This window comes from Lates calcarifer, linkage group LG18, assembly GCF_001640805.2.
Source record: "Lates calcarifer isolate ASB-BC8 linkage group LG18, TLL_Latcal_v3, whole genome shotgun sequence".
NCBI lineage: Eukaryota > Metazoa > Chordata > Actinopteri > Centropomidae > Lates > Lates calcarifer.
In genome coordinates, this window is record NC_066850.1 from 11,951,919 (window position 1) to 11,976,971 (window position 25,053).

The following is a 25,053-nucleotide window of genomic DNA, read 5'->3' on the forward strand; positions in this document are numbered from 1 at the left end:
TCTATGAAGCATGACGATGCTCCAGATTGCATGTTTTCTGCGGTTACCCGGTTTCCAAGCTGCTTCCAGCGCGGCCACATCCAAGCTGAATTACATGCATGCGGTGGCGTGCGCGGGCCTTGTAATTTCAGCAAGGAGGTGTCATGTTTAGTTACGCTCTCCATAATGGAGAGCTCCTCTTTTCATTACCCTCGCTTTTAAATGGGCCACACCATAGCAACATGTGGCAGTGATCAATTTGAATGTCATTAACACGGGCGGCTTTAAGGTCCAGCCTTCATTCTCCCCACTCCCTAAACCACAGTAATTGAATCAAGGAAACGGGCGGCGTTCGAGAGCTCCTGGTCAAGCAAACAAAAGGATTATTAACATCGCCAATGACATTGTATTTACAGGAGAGGCTGAGGGAACTGTGCCATTTACAAAGCAATTTGCCGCTGTGATGATGCAAGAATAAATAAACGGGAATTTGTTGTTGATTTGTGTACAGGAACGGGAAGTGTGACATGAGGGATATGGCAGCTGGAGGAGTCGTGCACATCCTTAGGCGTGCTTTGAATGACTGGGGACAGTGCTTTAATGTGCTGTTTGATGCCTAGAGTACCTAACACTGATATTCAACATTTAAAACATGACTTGTCCTTCTCTAACCTTTAAGAAGGTTAGAAGTATGTGAGCAATAATAGCTTTTGAGTCACGTGTGAGAATCTTTGTTCGGTGTTTGCACGCTTGTTGGTATGCGTGCAGTCATCTTTGGTTTCTTAGTAGTGTTTTTATTTTTTCCTCCGTGTGTGCTTGTTGATTTGGACTGCTGTAGCAGTTTTGCGGATGGCAGCTTTAGTCTATTTTCTCAGAGAATAAAAATCCAACCCCATCTGCAATTTGTCTTGATTAAGCAGGGTCTCCATCTGCGAGCACCGATCTCTTGTTGGTGTCTTTTCCCATTTGCAATATATTTCATTCCAGCGGCCCCCATGTCCACTTAACACCCCCACCTCCTTCTCCAAGCAAAAGATTAACAGATTAGAAGTAACATGATTGCCTGCTTCCTCTTTTCTTTTGTGCCTGCTGCCTTTTTTCTTCCTTTTTCAGGAAGAAGTGTGTGTGTGGGGGGGATCATCAGCTCTATGATTTGCCTCTTTTCTCCCCGTCTGCAATATCAAGCCAGTCAAAAGCACTTAATGTCCCCACTATTCTAATTTCATCTGTCATTCTCTGTCTGTACTATATCACCAGACACATATGCCCACACACACACACACACACACACACACACACATACACACACATCCATTAGAATTCGGCACAGATGTATAGTGTGACCAGGCCTATTTCTCCAGTGTAGTGTATAGAGGTCTATCACACACCTCAGCAATGCGTAACCAATAACTGCAAAAAAAACGCATGACTGAAAAAATGAAAAGAGATAGAGGCAGATGAAGTGTAATAGATGAGAGAAAAGAGAGGTGGAGTAGAGAGCTTTGCTGGATGGAAAGAGGCAGAAGAGACAGCATCAGAGAGAAGAAGTGAGGATGAAAAAAAATGAGGGGGAGAAAGAGAGCTGGTAGTGGTTTAGTGAGAGGAGGAAAGTGGTGAAGCAAAGGATGGAGGATCTAGCAAGCTGGGTGGCATTAGTAGGGAAAGCCTCTCCACTTCTGCTAGATAAGAGATGGCCCTGGCCAATGATGTGGAATGGTTCTGATTGGCTGAGCCTGATCCCCCAGCAGAGCGAACCGAGCTCTTCTCCCGGAGGCCCGGAGCACCACCGTAACACTGTCGGATATTTCATACAACCGTGACTACTGCAGAGTACTGCAACTCTGACCCTCATCCCCCATACTGCTCAACATTTCATACTTCACTCCTACAACAGGGACAACTGTGGCGTACCACAATCAGTGCCTCAATCCCACATTCTCTAGGGTAAAAATGCCACTGAACTGGTACTGTACCATCAAAACTTCTTTACTTTTGACAAGCACCACAACTATTACTAATGTAGAGTTTTGGATCCAGTCTAGTAGTCACCCCTAGTCTGATTCTGCACATCACATTTTGCATCCAGTGCCCGTAATGTACATTTGAATCTCATGTATCCTGTCAGAGACCCATGATTAACATTCAGCTTTTTATTAATCATAACCCCTCATATTTCCCTAAACTTAAGTGTCCCTAACAAGTTTATTTGCCAAAACGCTGCCTTTTCCTAACCTCAACCATACCGTAGTTGCCATGTGCAGATAAGGAAAGAATTTTGAGAGCGATGCTGTTGGACATAATCTTAAGGTTTTGCAGAATCACCCAATATCGATGTTCTTGCAGGTTTGTTATACCACCAGGGACTGCTGTAGACATCTTAATGGGTCCAAACATTTAAAATAATAGGCACTATCTTAACTTGATAAAGATTCAGCCTGTGTTCTCAGAATCTCTCTGGTTGTGTTGTATTCAATCAAAACATTCTGCTCCAGGCTGCCACAACACTGCACTGTACAAGAAAGTAATTTTTATAGGTGTGAATTGGAAAATGAAATTATTAACATGAACTGGTGTTTCATTTTAAAATTGATGAGAAACCAAAATGGTCACATTTGCTAGAGATAGTGCTGTAACAATAATGCAGAGACATCTTGACTCACTGTGTACCTCACTATGTAAACTATGATAGTCGGGGGTCATACATACTTCATGACTACAGCCATGACTACTTCTGGCCATCCTGACCTCACTGTTACCTAGCAAACCAGCTGGCTATGATTATGTAGCATGGAGACTTTGGCAGCAGGGGCTGAGGAGCCATCTGGCGCAGCGGGAGGTTTTTCCCAGTGGGCTGGTCGACCTGTGGCACAGCAGCAGTGAATGACTGAGAGTCCAGCAATGCTGATGCACAAAGCAAAAAAAAGTACATGTGGTCATGTGTCACATTAAAGTTGTGCTGCGTGTGAGAGCACGCATGAATGACATAAACAAGTGGGTGAATATGGAAGGGACAGTCTGGTATTCCTCTGATCTCAAAATGGCTGAGATATGAGATAAACAGAGCATGAAAATGTCACCTCACCGTTAAAGATGACATGGTTTTAAGTAAAATGTATCACTCATACATAAAATCCTAACTCATATTGAAAGGTGATAAAAATATGTTTACATTTTCCAAATTTTGACTGCTTTTGGATTTATTTATTTCACCATCTCTTCACTGCTTGGAAGTCTGTACTTATTTGCTGAAATTGCTGCTGTCAAGTACATTTTTAAATTTCTTTTTTTATGGACATATCAGTGTTTGCTTGTCAGTCAAAAAACAGCAAAAACCTGCTCTTTGACTCGCCAGTAATACAGCCTCTCATTTGGGCCTAGACTCTGTACATGATATGATGAACGGAGTGCAATTTTAATGACAGTTTCCACAGTACAACAGATAGTTAACATATTTAACATTGACAGCTACAGTAGATATAGCTGAAGTGGCTCGGTGCCAATTCACTATATTTAACACAATTAACAACATGTAACGAGCCACTAAGTGACTATACTTGAAGTGTTAATTAGATTTGATTATTTTAGATAAAACTTAAATGATGCTTGAAGGGAGACAGGGTCACAGCAGCAGCAGAAAAATTGATAGGAGTAAAAAATATGATATTTAGTGAGGATAGAGGCAATTAATAATAGAACATAATGAGAGTTACACAACAGAGGGACCTTATAATCTCTGATAGATCAGTACAGGCGATGTGATTATCAAACAGAGATTTAAGAGCTGTGTACCGAGCATCTTTTATTCTGACAGTAGTCTTTGTGCCACACAGTTTGATCCTGTCTTTATCTATGGTTTGCCATATGGCCCCATGTCTGTCCTCCTCTCTATCCACTGTCCACACTCTGACTGCTTACAGCTGAACCCTGGTGGGAAGCTTATAGCTGCGAGGTCAAACCTAAAGTCTGAACCTCAAAGGCCCACGCGGTGAGCGGCAGACACAGCCGCAGATTACTGTCTAGCCGAGCTGACTGCGGACAAAAGGAGTGGACTGTCACCAGGGTCCTTTTTTTGAACGTTTCAAGATTGAGACCCGGCCCAGTCTTTTTTTTTTTCCTTTTTTTTTGAAGTCGAGTCTTATCGTGATGAGCGGCACAGATGAGCTGCTCTGAATCCTCACTTTTATCAGATCAGATGCTGACAGGAGGAACGTTAGCAGGAGGCAATTCAGCAACTTGGAAAAGCTGCTGGAGGACATGAAAAGCTTCCTGAGACACAAGGACGACTCTGCTTTCTCCTGATCCTCCTCTCGTCCTCTCCAACTAATGCGCCTCTACATGTCTTCATGTGTGCTGTGTGAAGACGTGCCTACATGCAATTATTTAAGATGTATGAATCTGTTACATATAGGGATGTAATGATGCAACTGGCTTGTTGGTTAATATATGAATAGCTAGATGCAAACAGCTTGTGCTGGGCAAAATTGGGTGGCAGTCATGGGAAACAGATACAAGTGAATCAGTAAATCCTGACATTGCACGTGTAATTTTTTCAGCATCTAATGATTCCTAATGATGCTCCTTTCACACTGTGTGTTTCTCTCGTGTATTCCTTAGAGGAAAACAAGGCTCATATATGTCACATGATCCCAACCACTCAACTGTACAATCCCAGCACTGCAGTGTGCCTGCTGGATGAATTTTGGACCCTAGTCTCTCAGTTCTCACACACTTCTTGTTTATGTTGTTGTTCTAGTTTAAAATTCAAAAAGCCAACAACATGTAGGACCAAAATTCTGACTTTCATGTTGTACCACCTGCACATTTAGAGCTGAAATGATTCAGTGATTACTTAATCAACAGAAAATGTATTAATGTATCAGTCATTTTTTAAACAAAAACATTTAAACATCCACAGGTTTCAGCTGCTCAAATGTGAGGATTTGCTACTTTTACCTGCTTTTTTATTAATGTAAACTGTGTATATTCAAATATTTTGCTGTTGGGTCGGACAAAACAAGCAATTCAAAGACATCACATTGGCGTTACATTTTTAATGTTTTGTGACATTTTATAGAACAAACAATTGGAATAATCATGAAATGATAATGAAAATAATTGCTGAAGCCCAAGACATATTACGTTTCAACAACAACCTACTTTCTTTCTCTCATTTGTAAAGTTTGTAGATACATTTCTGTTTAAACTATTTAGAATTATTAATGTGCATGTGCAGAAATATAACAAAATAACCATGGAAATGTTCAGACTATTGCTTCACGTTGTGTTGAATCACAGCACAACACACACATTTAGCTGCAACAGCTTGTTGTTCGTGTATCAAGATGTGAATCAGATCTGTCTCAGTGGGTGAGATGCTTGATTCTCACTGATAGTCTTTTTGAAGCAGCTTTTAATTTGAGCATTTTAAACCAGTTTTGTGGATAACATCTAAAATTGCAAACTTCACTGAAATTAATCAAAATGTCACTTTAGAATCATTTCAGAATGTTGAAGGGTTGTATTAGAGACAGATTGCACTGACCGACTAGTGTTTGATGATTAATGAATACTCAGTATTGTCCCCTACATTGTTATACTTGATCTGACACTAGTAGACATTTATAAATTTCAATATGTGTTACCTTACCCCTGCATTTGTTCTTTGTTTTTCCCTGCATGTGTGTCCTCAGATGCTGTGGGTGGTTTCTGCCTGTCTGGCTCTGCTCCAAATAGCTGCACTTCCTCTTCGATGAAACCGCTGCCTTCAGCTGCAGCTTATACTGGGAAAGCAAAGGTTATTGGCTACAACGTTCAGCGGATGAGGAGGGATCAACTCAGAGAGAGAGAGAGAGAGAGAGAGAGAGAGAATATACCTTGAGGTGAGAAATTAATTGAGCCTGTAGATTTTGGTTGCAGTGAGATACCTCAGCTGATAGGCCGCATTCTCGCTCCCTGACTGTGTATCTTCTTTCTCAAATACCCTAAGAACATTTTAGCACTAGTTTTGTGGAGCACACTGAATAGAGAGGCATTAGGCCTGAGAAGTCAGACTTTATATATGTGCCTGTCTGCTGCAGTCAGGCCTGTTTTCCCTCAGTAGAGCTGATGACTCTATAACCACATCCATGAGGCAAAGCGATGTCAAAAAACCAGGAAATCACAAGTAGCACTTAAATTATCCTGTTTCATTTTTTTGAACTGAGGGAAATAAAAATCTTCATGATGTGTGTGTGTGTGTGCGCTCAGTGTTTGCATGTGGGGCAAGGTTTCCATAGAGACTAGGCCGGCTAATCCGACGAGCTGTGGAAGACGGAGAGAACAGGTCTGAAGTGCTCAGCATTACTGTGGCTTCTAAAAGCTCCCTGCCTCTCAGCGCCTTAGTCTTCATTACCTCCACATCCCCTTTTGATTGGCTGCGTTTATCCTGAGTACCCCAGGTTTGGGAGGGAACTGTAACTCCATACAACCACCCCACCACCACCACCTTGCCACCACCGCCGACAGCACACACCGCCAGCATCGTTCAAGTTGTCATAGCAACCCCGGAAGGCAAGAATTTGGACTCATAAACTAGATATTGTATCATGTTCTCTACCTGGTAGTTTCAAGACAATACACTGTTCTCCTCTGGCCCTGTTTTATACCACAAATTATGGGCAAACAGTACAAAAGAGTGACTACAGTGTATGGTTTGTGGGTGTTAAAGTGATAGAAAAAATGGATTTTGCATGCCCTTGGATGTGCTAAGTGGCAAGATAATGTGGCTTTCTGTTTGGGTTGGATGGTGATGGTTTTGTGCAACGCTTTGGCAAGCATTCAGTCATCCTGTGAATGAAATAGAAAATTAGCTGGGGGTCTTAAGCCCCTCCGCTCGTGCCATGCAGTGCCCAGTGTGTTCACATTGCTTATCTGGAGTCAACTTGAACACTCCAGCTCAGTTAGGGTTGAGTAAATGCTGGCAAGACACTGGACCCTTGCCATGATGCTTTGGTTGTGGGGTGTAAGAAGCATTCAGTTTCTATATTTGAGTAAAAGCTGCAATACATCAATAGAAAAATTTTTTGTAGTTAAATGTTCCACTTGCTAGTTTGCAGTTTTGTCTGTCAGTTGTTTGGTGTTGGGTAGAGTATAGTCAATTGAAAACAGAAGCCTGCTGTGGTTGGAAACGAGAGTGATAGGAGCAGCGAGGCTAAACCAAAACAGTGAAGTTGCAGGCAGTAAAACCAAAACAATTCAGATGAAAAATGCAGAGCTAAGGGGAACTGAAGAGTCATTGAAAATTCTTGGTGAGATACTGAGACACTGTAAGCAACATCTTTCATGTTACACTTCATCTGATCCATGGTTAACATAAACAATATTGAGTGCAGCTTTAAATGTACCTCTTTGACCACAGAACCCCATAGTTTGTTTCTATCTCATGCTCTGATGCAGAGGAGGATGCACATGCATAATTTTGTAGCTAGTTGAAGTGGAGCTAACTACTTTATACTGGTAGTTTAAAGGGGCTGTTAATAAGTTTTCTCTGCAGCTGAATGTGGTTCCTTGCCGGGAGCGGGTGGTGGAGAAGGCTACTTGGCCGAGAGCTTCAGACATTGTTGCGTTGACAATACAAGAGGTTAGAATACGTCCTCTGAGCTGTGCTACTTTTTCAGGGCAGTCTGAGAGCTACAGTGAGTCGCTTTTCAAAGTAAGTGTTTACGTTGGCAGTGTAGTTATAGCAATACTTATAAATAGCTCCTTAATCTATAACAAGGCAGAATATTTTGTATGCTCATCATTTTTTTGAAATGTAAAATCTCGATGTGTCTAGTCACAACTAATTACACTTAAAAATCAATGTAGTTGAATAGCATAAATTGGCATAAAATGGAAAACATTCAAGTACAAGTGACTTGGAATTGTAGTTATTGTCATAAATATACTTACTACCACCACTGTGTGACACTGCACCACTGGCATAAAAAATGTGGAGTCCTACCAAAGGGACAATCCCAGGAAAGTCTGCATTTACCCAAGTGCTGTGGCATTCTCAGTCTCAGTATCATTGACAGGCAAACACACACAAAAACACACAAGTGAATGTGCAAATACACCCGCAGGAATTCAATGTAAACAAGCAGTGATGTATTAATATTCTTCAGAGAACTTCCTCCTCTTACTGTTAAAACTTAAAGCTGCACTAGAGCTCATATGTGAATGGGGAAAAACTAAAAAGTGGGGCTTCAGTAGAGATTTTTCCAAACCAAGTTAATGTGGCGATTGTAATAAGAGCATTACAACAATACGATATTTGATATAATATCTGACTAAAGTATATTCCTAGATCAAAGTCATTGGATTTTCAAAAGATTTAACAGGTAACTCTGGTATTTTCGAATCTGGGAAGAGATAGACCATTTTATTAAAGACTAAGATCCATTTTGTTTAATCAGAACAATCGCTATATGTCACTACTGGTCTCATTCGACAAAAACAGAAGAACACAGGGCGTGCTGGAATACCGCTGCCTTGATTGGTTTGTTTGTGTTATTGTGTGACTTTCAGTGGTTGAAGAATTATTCAGATCCTTTACAGGATAAAAGTACCACACAATAACACAAACTGACTGATTGAGGCAGCGGTAGACCTGCAAGTCCAGTGTCTGTATATATTTAGTTCAGAGAGAAAGACTCCAGTGTGAATGTCTTATGGTTCCATAAAGCTGGATGCATGGGCTCAGTGAACAATTTTTTTTTTTAAATAAAGGGGGTATTATTACATCAGTGGAACAGTCTACAGTCAGGAAATTATAAAAAGTTAACTGACATCAAACTGCAAGAGTTCAAAGTATTAGTATATATAATTAGCAATTTTCAAATTTTACCTTTCAAGGAAATAACTTACAATATGCGTAGTACTTGAGCTTCAATACTAAACATAACCTTTAACTTGTAACTCTAACATTAAACTTGCTTCGCTGCAACCCTTAACCTACACCGTCCTTACAGACTGTCCTAAAATTAGTGCAGATACCAGCCAAAAAAGTCAGTGATTCCCCTTCAAAAATCTGTACTTCAAAGTACACACACACACACACACACACACCTGCCTGTACTGGTCTATCCTGCCAAGAGGAAATGCATTGGTCACCATTATTTCATTCCCAAAAGGCTATGCTTTCATCTTGACTCAGCATCCTCTCTTTACTTTCTCTTTCTTTCTCTGTAAAACACACATGCAAAATCACCTGCTGAAAGCTTTTCATCCTCTTCTTCTTCTGTTCTCATTTTAGACTCACCCTGACCCACATACCTTTTTATTACCCTCCAAATTCTTCCACGCTCACCCCCTTTTTGTCAGCTTCGTTTCAACCTTTACCTTCTTCTCTCTCAGTCTTCTATGTCTCTTTAGTTTACCGTAGGGGTCTCACCACTTAAGATTTCTCTGGGTTTTTGTTTGTTGGATTGCTGGTACTCTGTGCAGACATTCAGAATCTTCAGATCCATTTTAATTTCAATTTTATTCTTGTCAGTGTGGAAAAACCTCTGAAACTCTGACACTAAAATGTTTAACTGTGAAACCAGGATCATAGCAACAGAAATAAAAGCAACAATATCAATAAACAGGACTGACCCAAGTGTTTTTGTGGCCCTAAGCCCAACATTTCTTCAAAACTGACTGTGACGGACCATAAAATTTTTCCAGATAACTGAAAGCATAATTCTAAAAGAAAACACTTGGGCTAAGGGTCCAGCAGTGCAGAGTTATTGATTACAGTGCACTAGCTTTTTGAAGTCATTTTATGGTTACATTATTGGCCATTTTGGAGCTCTAAAGAAAATGTCAAGCCCTCAAAATAATGCTGTAAAGTTGTTTGGCTGCAAATGAGCATTAGAACCATTTTGACTATACAAGTTTAAACATGACAGTAGTATTTAGAGATGTTTGTTTGTTGTTTTTAAGAACATATGATGCAGAAATTCAGATTTTTATCAGAAATGCAGTTGTATAAAAGTAATATTGATTTGCCGCTGTCTGTGTCAAATATCCTGTCATGAGCTGTTTTTTGTTTTTATGGCTCTTGTCCGATGAGAGAGCTCTGATTTAAAAGGATGCTTTCTTTTATTTTTCCTCGCATACATACAGTTTGGTTTGGTATCGAGAATAATTTGTGAAGTGGGGAAAAATTCCTGCTTTCTTTCTTTCAGTTTCTTTTCCTTTCTTGTTGCAATATGTAAAGCTGACACAAAACACTGAATTATGAAAGGATAAAAGTGTCATGTTTGCATGAACAGAAGCTTAACTGTGACTACACCGATGAGCCAAAATATTATGACGATCCCTGGTGCCAGACCCCCTGATGCATGGACTTTACAAGACCTCTAAAGGTGCCCTCTAATATTTGCACCAACACATAAGCAGCAGACAATTTTTATGCCATGTAAGTTGCGAGGTGGAACGGCTGCAGATCCCTACTGTGAGATCTTGACGTGCTGTTGTTTCACGTTCATCAATGTTATGTGCATCAGACTGCATTAGTTTTAGCTGGGTGTACCTACAAAACTGACAAGTGTGTGTATACTTTTCCTTTAATGACGAACTGTTCCTTTACCCCTGGCCCAGTGTGTCAGTCTAACCCTAATCATAAATTCTCATAATGTGAATCGGAGACTTTAATTAGGGTAAGGTCAGTCTGGTAAAGTGGTAATCGCTTCCTATCAACTGTACTATCATGAATTATGTAGAACAGCCATGAAATGATATTTATGGCTGTGGCTGTGGCTGTGGCTGAAAGGGTTATTAGCCATGCTGGTTAGCAAATGAAACCTCCCATGTAGTCTTTTAATTCTCTGAGGAGATGATTCATGGTTACTGAAAAGGGAGACTAGAAGAAGAGTGGGTTGCAGGGGTAAAGATTATAACCTCCACTAAATGGTGTGTGTGTCTTATGTGATATTGTGTGCGCACGTGTCCTCTCTGGCATAAATGTGAACCCGAGTGTGTATTTAATTGGTGGCTGTGGCACTCTTCCCGGAGACCATGTGTGCTTGATGGGTGCTGTGCTTGCCGCTGCATTCACGCACACAGTGCTGTCTATAAATCGATAATGGAGGGAAAGACAATGGGCACGTGAGGTAATTTCTGTCCAACCACACCCACCAGGCTCTAATTGCGCCACAAGACATGTAAAGGAAAATCAGCGGCTGTGCGAGGAGACTGTCAAACCCTGGGAAACACTGTGGCTCTGACAACTTTAATTGGTAGTTGTCGTGTATATCCCTGTCTTCATTAGCAGCCCCAAGACTACCTGCTTCTCCTCCCACACACACGCACACACAGACACATACGAGCACAGCCATTGGTGAAAAGGTCATTAGATGTGGCTTGGTTTAATAGCAGATTGTCATCCAGAACTGCCGGTGTCCTGCAGACACTTACATAAAAAAGCACCTAGAGGTATTTTCATTCACATAATTCAGAGTTTGTGAATAGCATAGCTCTTATGCATTGTAGTGTAGCTATGGTTTTTGAAATAAGCAATTACAACAGAACAACTGACAGGACCCTTTTTTTTTGGCTGCCTCCAACCTCTGAAGAAATTTTAAGCAAGCAAGACTGAAAGCATATTGCTTAGGAGGCTGAAAGAAAAGAATATTGCTTAAGAATTACATTCTCAAAATAGTTTTTATTGAAATCTGACAGATTTTTCTTGCTTCAAGCGAATCATCTCAAACTCTGTTTCAAGACGAGCCGTGCTTCCTGATCCTGCAGTTGTCATTCATATGAGCAGCCTGCCGGCATAAAAAAACCAGGCCACCAATCGCAACAGAGCGCCCTATCAAACTGCCAATTGCAGGGCTGGTGTCAACACAGCAACATACTGTAGGTCTATTCAGCATATAAAGATAAGGGTGTGCCTATCGTTGACAGTGTGAATGTGAGCCCTGTAAGCTCTGTCTGCGCTGAAGGCAGCCACTCTAGGTGGCCAGAGAGAAGCCATGCATTATTGAGGAAGGGCTTAGGGGGGGGTAAGAGTGGATTAGTCTGATATTAACCTCCAGAGGAAGAGAGAAAAGGAAGGGGATGACATGATGAGGATCACCCCTGGCCATTTAAACTGCTTTAATTAAATCCTGGATGGAGAGGCCACCACTCAGACCTGGAGAATGGGAAGAAAGAGGGGAGGAAGAAGATGATGAAGGAGAAGAAAGGGATGAAAATGAGGAAAAGGTAGAAGAGATTGATTGTAAAAAATGGAGAATAGGAAATAGGCAAGGAAAGAGGATGAGACAAAAAGAAAGAGTGTGTGTATGTTGGTGTGCGAGTGCTCGCTTGCTAAACCTCCCACTGTGATGAGGCAGACTAATGAGTTAGCCTTTTGCCATGCTGGTCACATGTGTGTGTGGCTGACAGGGACCGGGGCGAGCTGATAAATCAGCAGCAGAAATGAGATTTATAAAAACCTGATCTCCATCTCAACCTCCTGCCTCGCTCCCCAGCCACCCTGTCACCTTGCTATCTTCATCTGCACAGCATAGAGAGGCCGAGGGGAAAGAAGGAAATACTGTATGTTAGCATCCAGCATTGCTGTATGTCACATGGCTGAGCAGGTGATTAATTAAGTGACTGTTTACCATAGTTGTCAGTGCAGTCTGAGCTGTGATGATTTTTCATTGTACACCCTAATTAGGGTACAAATTAAAATGTTTCACTTTTTTATTTTCAGTACCATTGGTTTACTTATACATTTAACTATTGGCTCCAAAACCTGTGATAATTTCTTACTGGAATGTGGTTGAAAGTTGTTATCTTGCAGTAGTACGGTAATCTCACTACTACTACTTTTATTTATGTTAATTTTGACAAAAAGTTGTTTATTGTATGAAGTTTAGGTGTGATAAGCCGTAGCCTCAGCATACACTAGAATAATTGTTGGTGTGGCTTTGCTTTCTACAGTACTGTTTTGTTGGGAGTAATTACATTGCTATTGTTTTGAATAATTGTTTATGTACAGAGTGGAATAAATTTTAATTGCTTCCAGTGCCAGTACAGGAACCTACAAATTTGTTAACAATACAAAATAGGTTATTTTTATTTATATCTGATTAACAAATATTAAAAAAACGAAAATGAAACTGAGACTATTTTTTAGATGATTCTGCTGACTGACCATGATGTCCAAATGACACAGCCCACTCCTTAGTGTCCACAGACTGAACTGGGCCAGTAAAGAAACGTGACCTGTTGGTTTGGAGCCCGACTCTACTCAGAGTCAGTGGTTATCTGGGAACTGCATGGCAGATAGACAAAGTTTATTTCTTTTTATCTGGAGCATCAGAAACTTTTTGACTCTTCATAGATCTTTTGCTGTAGGCTGCTCATTTTTGCTCTGCTCGGTTGACAAGAAATGCTTTGCTACTAGTGGGCTAGTGCAGCAATGTCGCCCCAGATGTCAGATTTACAACTTTAGTGTACTGCAAAATACAGAGAGATTTACCTGCCACTGATAAACTGAATCAGCGTTGTGTGAACTTGTTTGGTTTGAATGTAATGGACGCCAGTAAAGTTCCACGTTCCAGTTATCCAAATTTTGTGGACAAAAAAAAAAGAACACCTCACATTGTGATGCAGTCTGGAAAATAAGTAAATATGTTTTAAAAGAGAACACCACAAACTTTTCCCTTAGTCTGTTACAACAAAAACTGACAAAAGGAAAATATAAGCTTCAAAAAGGTACGGTTTGTTGCAATACTATTGCACTGAATTGCTTCAAGATGGTGTTATTTTGGCGGGAATACAACTGCTGAGAATTTTAGATCGAAGTTGGGTATGATTGCACGTTAAAAACTTTGCAAAGGCGAGGTTGTTTACTGCCCGCTGTGTGCCCTGTCATGTTGCTGTGATGTTTGGTCTGCATGTTTATCTCACAAAGTTGAGCCAAGGACTTGTTTCTTGAAACTCTTGACTTCATTGTGCATTTGTTTGCCCTTTTCTAATTCTGTTTTGAAGCAGTGAAGCTGTATGTGCAGACACAGTACACAGGCATACAAAAGCACAGCTCATATCAAACACTTCATCAGACTCATCCAAGGTCTTAACTGTAATTTTGTCTCTGTGTGGTGTGTACACATTGTCTTAGCATTATCAGTCTGCAGTAAAGTGTAGCTCATTAGAAGAGCTATTACAGTATTCTAATAAGAGAAGCCACAGCGAGGCGTGAAGGCACAGTGTTAGATTATCTCCACTCCGCCTCAGTGGCTCCACCCCCGCACATCCTGATCCGTCCTCTCTGATCCATCCACAGAGCAGTGTGGTTTAATCGGCCCCTGTGTAATGAGGAAGACCACAGCCAGGTAGAACAAAGCTCAGGAAATGACTGTGTACATCAAAGAATGAGTACACACACTGTGATACAGCACTCAGTGGTTTTAACAGATGATGATCAGTACAAGGAGGCTAATGACAATATTTTTGGAGTCATAGCCAGTGTTTTGTGCTTTGGTTGTATAGTTGATATTTTGTGATTATATTATGTAGTATGATATCCTGGCCTGCCATCTCACAGTATACATTGTCCTGCCATTCATCACTACCCAGCACTTTACCCCAGCTGAATTCTTCAGTCAGTGTCAGGTCAGTGTGGTCAGTTTAGAAGTTACTAAAACTACTCCTGCTGCATAATAAACTTCCTTGCTGCTCCTCTGCATGTCTGCTCAGTATGTCAAAACGCTCACATTTTCACCAAAATATGATAAAAAAATACAAACCTTCTGACTTAATTACCACATTAGTTATAAACTTGGAGACACATGACTTAAAAAGACTCCATTAAATTGAAACCTTTATTTCCTGGAGAGGTTTCATACAAAGTAGCACTATGTTGACAGAGAATTATACATTACATTACATTACTCCACTACTTGAGGGCAGGGACTCAAGTAAGTAAAAACTCCTCATTACTTCTGTTGTGAATTGGCGCTATATAAATAAAAATTGACTTGACTTGACTCGACTCTTGACTCTACCTGGGCTTGAAGACCAACGGGTCAGACGTGGACTCAGACTTGAGCACTGACTGCATTTGTACTCGGAAGTTGGAGAAGTTGGAGAAGTTGGAGACCAGGACTCAGACTTTTTTCATTAGTATTTTTATAATAGGCCATAGTAATTTGGCATAAGATATTGATAACTTTATTAATACTGTAACATTATTCAATTTCAAGGCTTGAGGTTTAGTGACTTGACCACAACACTGCATGTTAAAATCAACTGAATAAAGCCCCCACAAATTTTTAAGCAATACTGCCTTTCCTATCAAATCTAATAGCTTTTCTCTTCTTAATTAATATTCCACTGGTTTACAGTTCAGAATGAGCCCTCTCTGTGTTACAATAAGTCTTGTTTTTCAACAGAAAATACATCACATTAAGCAAGTAAAAATGCCATTTTATTTGTTTTAACAAGAGCACTTCAGTGAATGATACTGCCACTGGATGAGAGAACGAATAAATACGTGTAGGTGTACTACTACATATGTCATCCCTAGAGATGCACTTCTTTCTTTGATAAAAGGCTAACCTCAGCTAAATACTCCAATAACATGATTCACTGATCTGGCCAGTGCTGGCACTCTGTTGCATTTGCCCAATAACTAAGTGTCCTGGCACAGAGGAGTAGAGAAACCTTCTCCCTTTACTCTGTAGTACCCTGTCTCTCCACTCTTGTAATTCAAGGGACAGGCAGCCATTAGCAGGCCAGAGATAGTGGTATTCTCCACACACAGCCGGGCCTCCATGTTCAGGGCTGTAATCTGTAGAATTTTATTGATTTTCTTCACCTTAGTTTCTAACGCGATTTACAGTATGTTGAGGCTGCTGCAGATGGAGACAAGCACTGAATTCACAAAAGAATTCCTACAACCTGCAGATCAAAGCATCCTGGTTTGTTTGACATTGAGCATTGAGTGTTAACAGAAGGCTGGAAGAGCTCATCTTTAAATAATAATAATAAAATTGTATTTTTATGATGCAGATGCATATTTTTTCCTCATCTGCAAACACTGCTGTATTGGTGACTTGTGAGCTTTGCTGTGCAGTGGTGGGCAGAGATACACAGCAGGAGGTGTGCTCGTAACAGTCAGGTTGTGCAGTGCAATTTTGGCCTTTCCTTTCAGATGATTCAATCCCTCCCACTATCTGAGGGTGACAGGACATCTGTGTGCCCTCCATGTGCTGCCTGTAAATGGTGATGGGATGGTGGTATGAGGTGTGCATTTTCAAAGAGCTCTGCATGCCTCTTGCACCGTGGGTCCCCTGATGAAATCTTGCGCAACCAGTGCCAGCCTTGGTCATACACAAACCAAACTGGTTTGCATTAAATTGGTTGGCTAACTCTGCGGGACTTTTAATTTCAGTGTGGATCATCACTTCTCTGAGCATGTGAGTTGTTCCCTGCACATACATTGCACTTGACTGACAATACTGCAAACTTTGTTGGATTAGAAGTTTATATAGCCTGTATATACATAGTCTGTTTTGTCTCATCCATATTACCTAAAAACTTAGTTTTCATTTGAAAACTCTCTTTAATAATAGCATCATTATGTTCATCACAGAGGAAACTGTTGATTATTTGTTTTCCAATAAATTATTTGGAAAAAAAATCCGAAAACAGAGACAAATACCCATTAGGATCTCACAGGGCCCATTGAGACGCCTTGAAATTGCTTGTTTGAAGCTCCAAATGCAGGTGTGTTCACTGCCCACATTTCAGATTTGTTCAGTGATTTGTGGACATCTGGTCTCATACCTGTAGGGAGTTTTTCTGAGAGAAAAATGGAGAAACAGTTGATCAGAAGTCTGGAAAATGATTATCTTATTTTCCTTAACAGCTTGCAAGCTACCAGGCTACATAGACCATAGCTGTACAGGTTACTGTAAGTCACCTGGCAGAAATAGCTCTTACAATTTGAATATTTCCTCAATCATCTTGAAACAGTAAAAAGTTAACTGCCCCTTGCAACCACAACTTCAAAGTCTGTGATTTAGGTTGGAAGGCTCTGTCACTCACTACATACTCACAACATACATAACAACAAACTTAAAAAAAATAAGCCCTGCCCTTGCAAACAACAGATCTGCTAACAAACATGGTTTCAGGCTGAAAGAATGAAGTAAAATAAAATGTCCTTTCAGTCTGATTAATGACAACTTCAACCAGCAAATGATCTGCAATTGTGCTTGACAAATGTCTTAAGAGGATAATCAAAATCATTCTGGATTAATTTCTGTTGACTGACTGATTGAGTAATTGACTAATAAGTTCAGCAAATAGATTAAACAAAGAGCAATCTTAATTTTATTGCACAGCTCAATTTCTTTCTGTGCGGATGTGACAGTCAAGACCTTGAACCCTGAGGTTGAACTCAAGTCACGCAAAATAGCCTGAAATATCTTTTCTGGTTACTGAGACCTCTAATGGTTGTAATTAGCCCTTATTTCTCTGAGTGCACAATCTGCCACATCCTTCAACAGGAGGTCGTATGGTTGGAAAACAAATTTTGCCAGTATCAGAGAGTAGTATCTGGATTTAAACCTAGATGAGAAAAGAAAAAAGGACACCAGGGCCTTTTACTGAATGCACAATTGTATACATAATGCCTTTTATAAACTGTTGTAGTGGTACTATTAAAACTGAAATATTTCAACAGCTTTAGCTGGCTCTTACAGCTGCCTGTGTTTCTCACTCGACTTGTCTACATTTAATCAGGTTCCCTGATATGAAACTCCTGCCCTTTGTATAAAAACTATTCTCTACCCCAATCATCAAGCAAAATGACACGCTACCTTAGGCTTCTATTGTGCCAAGCTGGCTGTGCCACACAATTACTCCAAGAGCTGATAGCACTTTCCATTTGCTAATGATTAGTTTGTGCCTCAGCATGAGGGCTGTTTGTACCCACTCTGCACTGGAGAATCATATTTTATCAAGGAGAGAGGGGTCACAAGAACAGCAGAGAGAGGCTCTGAGTGTCCTATTACCTATTCAATAGTTTTGTGTATTTCTATCTAAGAGTCCCCTATTTTGAAATAGCTCTTGTAGCAGTAACATTGTGCCCCTTTCTCCAGCACCCTTTGACAGCCCTGACTTTGTTGAGCTTGGGTGATGTACTGTAGCCCATAGCATGAACTCAGTGTTCATTTCAACACCAATCCCCATTCTTCATTTCACTCACCTAAAGGCTGTGTGGACTAGATGTGTCACAAATTTGAGTCCCATGTCCAAAAACATGTCAGGTCGGACCTCTTCAGACCAGTGATTTCCAAATGAGTGGACCACAAGCTTATAAGTCAACCTCACCAAAACAAGAATTACTTTATTATGAATTGTAATAAAATTAGTGACGTAGCACTTGACTAGGCCCTGTGTGACTTAATGACTCAATGGCTGTGGAGAAGTGTAGGTCCTCAGGCAAAACACTCAGTGTCTATTCATTTACTATGTTGGCATGGAACACGTCAGCAGAAATGGCATCAAACACAGCTGATTTGATGGCCATTGTTTTGACAAGACAACTTGTCTGTGAGTAGCAGCCAGTCCACACTCATGGATCTCATCTCATGAACAACCATTTCTCACATTAGCTCCACAGTGAGATTATTCCCAGCCTTTAAGGACCATCCAACCTACAGCTAGGGCTTCATCCCTACTCAGAGTTTTGTAAGATTAATCAGAACAAAGATTTGTTCTTGTTTTTCATACAGACATGAAGTTGCTGTGTTGGTCATAGCCCAGTCATGAAATCCTACTTCACTGTTAAGTGTCTCTCCTGCTGGGTTGCAGACAGGGCTGTCAGCTGGTTTTAACTCGCCATAACACCAGTGGTGTCAGCTTTAGCTGTGCATGTTCCCACGACAGGCATGCTGCTCTTGGCAGGCAGAACTCACCTGACACCAGAGCTGAGAGTTCTGAAGTGGACAACAGAAAAGAGAAGTTCTGCCCTTCGTTTTCATCATGTCTGTGCTTCCATCACAGTTTGTGTTGTGGTTTGGTCATTTTAAGACAACACTCAGTTGTTAAGTTTACAGCTTGACACACTGTTGTTCCTGCAGTGCATTGTTGAATCAAAATTTTGTGAGTTGAATCACGGTGTGGACTTTCAGTGAGCAGCCCTACCTTCAACCTTTGTTTGGGAGACTGCAGAAATGATTCAGGTGCTGGCTTGCAGTGCAGTTTCATTCATCTTCTGATCAGTATAGTGTGAAAGATTCAAATAATATCAAAGCATAATTTGATGGTGCCAAGGTTTTTATGAGTGACACCTAATATTTCACATGAGAGATGATCTGTGTCAGAGGTTGGTGTCACTGGGAAGTGTAATCTGATCATTAAAAACCTCAGTCCTATTTCCATACAACAGTTCAAATTCAGACTGGGCCAGATTTCACTACTGTGCATCACCATCTCTAAATTGGTCTCTTGTTTTTTGGTTAAAAGAGAAAGATTAGTGGTTGAAGCTCAATCAGCTCCTTCCCACTAAACATCAAGGCCAAATTACTTATTGGGAAGTTAAATTACACATGTTAATGTAATAGGTTATTAAATCATTACCCATGCTTTATTCTAGACTGGTAAAACCAACACTGTGCAGGGATAGTACTTCCAGCAGTGGCTAAATATGCAATTCCTCATTGTGTCACGACTAAATAAAACTTTGTGTTTCTGCATGTTCATACGCCTTTCATCTTCAACAGCGTGGTGCTATCATAGCAGGCTGTTAATCATGTATTTACTCTCAGAGCCCTTGTGTGAAAATGTGTGTGCACTTGTGTGTTTGTGTGTTTTGTACATGTCTGGGCCTTTTTGATTGATAGATATTGAGCAGCAGTGTTTGCCACAGAGATTCAGATCCAATCAAATCTGCCTTTACCGTGTTTACCTGCAATTATTGTGTAGAGGCTTTTGTCCGTATACAGAAATGCACGCACACACTCAAACATTACTTTAAAAAAAATGACCACAATACCCGACCACAGTTTCCTGTTCTTTATGAAGAATAATCATCACAGCCACCCAAATCACAGTGTCCATTCCCCCCCTTTGGCATAACTATGGGATTCCTTTCTCCATTGCTCCCCGACTGCTGCCCACTTATGGTTCAACTCGTTGAGAGAATAACAGGCTGCTAAAGCTTCCAATCTGACCGCTAACCACAGTGCTAACACATCAGCTGGGCTACAGACACAACCACAGCCGACTATTACCCAGACTGCCAGCCTCTGCTGGTTTCCTAGCTGCACTCTGGGAGAGTACAGTCAGGCTGTGAGGCCTGCTGAAGGAAATATACTGTACCTTTGCTTCAGACAAATCTCACTGTTCCTCCAAGTGTGGGTGGGGTTACACACTTCTAACTTAATGGCAACACGTTGAATTTCTCCTCCCTCTCCAAATATGAGTAAAAATATCTACCAAGACACTAAATTACCACCCAGAATATCTACCATTCACAGTCACATTTACACCCACAGGAATTTAGAAGCATCAATTTACAGAACTTGCATGTCTTAGAAGGAAACTAGAGCACCTGGTGGAAACCCACGCAGACACAAGGGAACTTGCACACTCCAGAAACGAAGAGACAAACGCAAGGAACCGAGCCAGATGCCGACAAGGCATAAAACACGAAGAAGAAAGAGACATGCATGTGACACAAGATGCGGAGGGAGGACCATGTCAGCTGGAGAAAATTAAGCCTCTTGGCTCGATGGTTTTCTTTGAGTCTGTTATCTATGAGTAAAGTTATAAATAAGAAAAACTCAGGTTTAATTTTTGTCTATAATCACTATTTGTGATTATGACCTGTAACTACAGCCAGCCCAGAGCACATTCACCAGAAAACAGCCAACAGTTGGCAAGGGCAACAGCTAATGAGGAGAACAATAAAAGCTACAGTTTAACCACAGAATTATATAGGTATAGACAACAGAAATGTATTAACGCAAGTGAGAAATGTCATTGCATAACATTACTTGGATATAGCAGATCTAACCTGCTGTGCGTGACCGTCAACCAGTGAAAGTGATGTTCAGCGCCAGCTATAAATGAGAAACTTGTTACCTAAATCTTTTTTCCTTTTTTACACATTCCTCTTTACATGAGATAAGAAGATTGGTGGTGAGATTTGTGAACAGAGTGTAGAGACTGGAAATTTTGTCAACCAGGAATCAGGAAGACGGGAGCATCGTGGCTCTCATTAACTCCATTCATCCGCATTAAACCTGTGTATTTATTTTTTAATGGGTTTAAGGTTACTTTATTGGTGGAAATTTTAGCTTTTTAACTTGTTTAACTGCCTCATCTTCTATCTGTGACAGCAGCACTGTTTCACTTGGTGCAACATTATGCATCAATTTAACATTTTGTGATGAAATGTTTCTTGCAATTATGTTCTCTTTAGCATCTCCCTGAAATGAAATTATGATTTTTTCTGTTTTTCATCATGAATCATTATTCTGTGCAAGAGAAACACTGCATCATTTAAACATATTATGATTACATCTGTGTGAATCTTCTTTGTTTTTCAACCTGGGTATTTCGTAATGCATGCGTCATCTCATGAAGCAGAATGTTATGAAAGTTTTCCCGGTTTTAGTGCCCTAGTGTGCATCAACCCAGTGGCACACTCTCCTCAAAGCCCCCCATCAACCCCCCAACCTGATCCCTGTCTTTGAAATAGAGAGAGGAACGCCAGTGTGATTGAACTCCTCTCTTTTATTTTTCTCCCCTTCGCTCGTTTCTCTCTGATTGAATGTGTTTTATCTATTCGTGTGGGGTGTGCAGGGGGGAGGGGGTGAGTAAGAGGAAGAAGGAGGGAGGGGTGAGGAGGGGGCTTCGATGGGAGGGTTCTGCGGCACAAGTCGCTGTGATGAAAGGGGTCTTTCACTCTTTTACTCTTTCCGTCTTTCCTCTTTTCAGCCGTTTGAGGCATCTCATCAAACGGGCTTGAATAGTAGACGTGACACTATCTGTCTCTCCTCCACCACCACCACCTCCCCTGTTCTTGGTATCTCACCCACACATCCTTCCATCCTTCCCTCCCTCCCTCCCTATCTATCTTGACTCTGTCCTCTATCAACCTGCAACCACTGGCATCCGTCCACCTATTCACTCGTTCACAATGCCGCTCAATGACCACTGACAGGAGGCCAAAGGAAAGAAACCCAGCTTAAGTTCGAGCTAAATTGTGAACGTTTAAGCTCCTGTTCTGTGGAAGAGGAATTATGAGGAGATGGTGGTGACTTTCAGTGGTGGAGGAAGTATTCAGATCCTTCACATAAGTAAAAGGACCACACAATAACACAAACTAACAGATTGAGGCAACAGTGTTCAAGCGGCTCCAGTGTCCTGCTCAGTAGAATTTCTGTTTTTGTCACTGGAATCTGGTGGCTTGGAATAGAGCGATATAAACAGCTGTTTCTGGTTAGACAGGGGAATCTTACTCTTTAACAAAAAGGTCTATCTCTGTATCACTGGTTTCAGACAATATGCATCTCTGCAAGAATACATATTGGCCACAATCACACGAAACTTCCTATGTCTGATTGACCCAGTGGGATGGTTGCAAGGCTTGTCATTGGTCTTCACTTCTCATCTTCAAACCAGAAAAGCATGGTGACTGTTTTCAAATTTGTAGGGCTGAAGTTAAGCATATCTGGGCTGCACGTAGGTGAACATCCTCGATCGAGAGTTTGCTTCACCAACAATCAGCGTTGAGATTTGGGAGATGTGCACACTGGCTCCTCTGCAACCTACACACAACTGTTCATGTATCTTTACAGAAGCATGATTACAACTTCATTAGATGAATGAATTAGTATATTAACCAAACAATTCAGAGAAAAATAAAAACTTAACTAACACCTAGTAGTTGTACTGAAGTTTTGCTTAAGCTTCATTCATGGAAATTGAAAACCCCTCGTAGTAAGTTTCTGCTGCTGGGTCAAACCAGTTATTACAGCTAACAATGTCGACTGTGATATCCCTCACATATTTGGGCAGAATAGTCAGAGCAGGTGCGTTCGTTCAGGCCACTGGAGGGATAAGGGGAGGCAGGCGGAAGTGGAAGTTTGATGTTTAAAAAAAGGTGGGAACAGTCGTGTTGAGAGAAACAAAAAAGGTGGTAAAGGCTCTGCAGTTGAGAGAAAGAAAACTGCTGGCAATCGGCGGTAAAGAAAGATAGGGTTAGGAGATATGTTTAAAAGGGTGCGCAGGAGATGGATAAGGGGAAGAGTGGAATGAGAGAGGGCGAGAGATAATGAGAGGGAGAAAGAGAGAGCGAGGGGGAATGAGGAGATAGAGACGATTTCCTATTCCGTCAGACGCACCATGGCTCATTCATTATATTCCCCAGGCAATTACCCAGGCCACCTGCTTTGTCTCTCTCCTCATTGTTTCCATCTCTCTCTGTCTGTATCTTTCTCTCTGTCTTTCACTCGATCTCTGTCTGTCATTCTCGCTATCGCTTCTTCACCATTCCTGTGTGATCCTTGCTGTTTTGCCAACTCTTTCCCGTTGCTCTCCACATTTCTCAGTTGCTCTCCCTGCATTGTCTCTATCCTCCTGCTTTGTGCGTGTGTGTATGTGTGTTTCTGCTTGTTTAATGTGAAAACACTGACAGATTGGTGTGTGTGTGTGTATTTGTGTGCATGTTTGTGTGCGTGTGCGTGTTTGTGTGTGTGTGTGATGTTGGGCCAGTCCTAATGAGCTCAGCCTTGCATTTAGCAGGGTGCCAGGTCTCGGCTAGCTGCTGCTCCACTCATCTCAAATGCCTGAATTCAGTGGACGACATCATGGGTTAAACCTCAGGCCTGCAAATTTCCACTGCTTTCTTTTTAACGTCTTTGTTCCAAAACCACAAAATCCCTCAGAAATGCTGTCGGTGTAGAGAAAAAGCTTTTCCCTTCCATTGTCTTAAACCTTTATAATTTCCAGCTCCCTGTTGTTTGTCTTCAGATACTGGAGTTCTTGCTTATTCAACTCCTTCAGTAGTAGTTTCCTGGTAAGAAGATGTCCCATTATACAGAAATGTTTATAGAAATGACATTCATCCACACACATTCTGAGATGTTTGTTACTTTGTAAAATATACATTTCTTCTCATTATTTGTATTGTTAATTCCATTATTCCCAATTATTTCCTTTGGCAGATACATTTTGGACAAAATGCATTTAGCAATCAGACAAGTTACAAAATGTTCATAAGTAATGCATCTGCAACACATTCACTTGTCAGTGTTTTTAATTTATTTTCTCTTCAGTTTCCCCTCCTGGCAACTAAAGAATATTCCTCTATGTTTATTGTTAAGGCAGCTCCAAGAATTGTAACTTGGTTACAGCTTGGGAAACATTACAGCTCTGTAAGTACAGCACCGTAAAAGCTACTGCGTGGAAGTTGAACAGCTATGAAGCCTTCTACTGCCACTGCCATCTCCTAAAACTCCAATTAACTTAGAATATCTGCAAAGTCACCAAATATCCTTACCAAACAAAAACTTGATTTATGTTTTTATTGTTATGCTTAACCATAAGTTACTCTATTAGGGCTTAGGGAAAGACTGTTGTCATGTTTAAACATTGAAAAGGTCACTGCTTACTTGAAGCCCAAAGGGTAGGATGTGTCTACTTAATCAGAATTTCACCAAACCATTATCCTTTCCTGACCTTAACTAAAGTGTTTTAGTAGCCATGACACAAACCCTTGTCTCCAGAGCCCTTCCTGTGACTTCCACACCTTACAGCAACTTAACACCCCCTGGCTTGAAGAAAACGTAGCTCATGAACATAATACAGGCAGCAATTACGTTTCCAACAAATTTTGCTAATTTGGAAAAGATAGGATGTAATAGACTCCAAGAGACTTTATAGGCTGACAGCAACACATAAACTGCACCAGTTTTCACATGTATTTTTGAAATATTTCTAAAACCTGTTCCATGAGGATCATTGAAAGAGCCTGTGCTTGCATAAAAAGTCCAAATGTACAAATGCTCTTGGCAAAGCTGTGAGGTTTGACAAAAACTTCTTTCTCTGGTG

General features: G+C 40.9%; 1 long non-coding RNA gene across 2 annotated transcripts in view; it reads left to right on the forward strand.

Annotated features, from left to right (window-relative positions):
- LOC108895904 (uncharacterized) overlaps positions 1 to 25,053 on the forward strand; it is a 229,066-nt gene that overhangs the window by 180,949 nt on the left and 23,064 nt on the right. The window contains exon 4 of one of the 2 annotated variants that reach the window (XR_007815071.1): positions 5,670 to 5,858. This is a non-coding gene — a long non-coding RNA (uncharacterized LOC108895904). Of the gene's footprint in view, positions 1 to 5,669; positions 6,201 to 25,053 lie in introns of those variants that run through there. The other variant, XR_001963042.2, reaches the window with a different exon arrangement.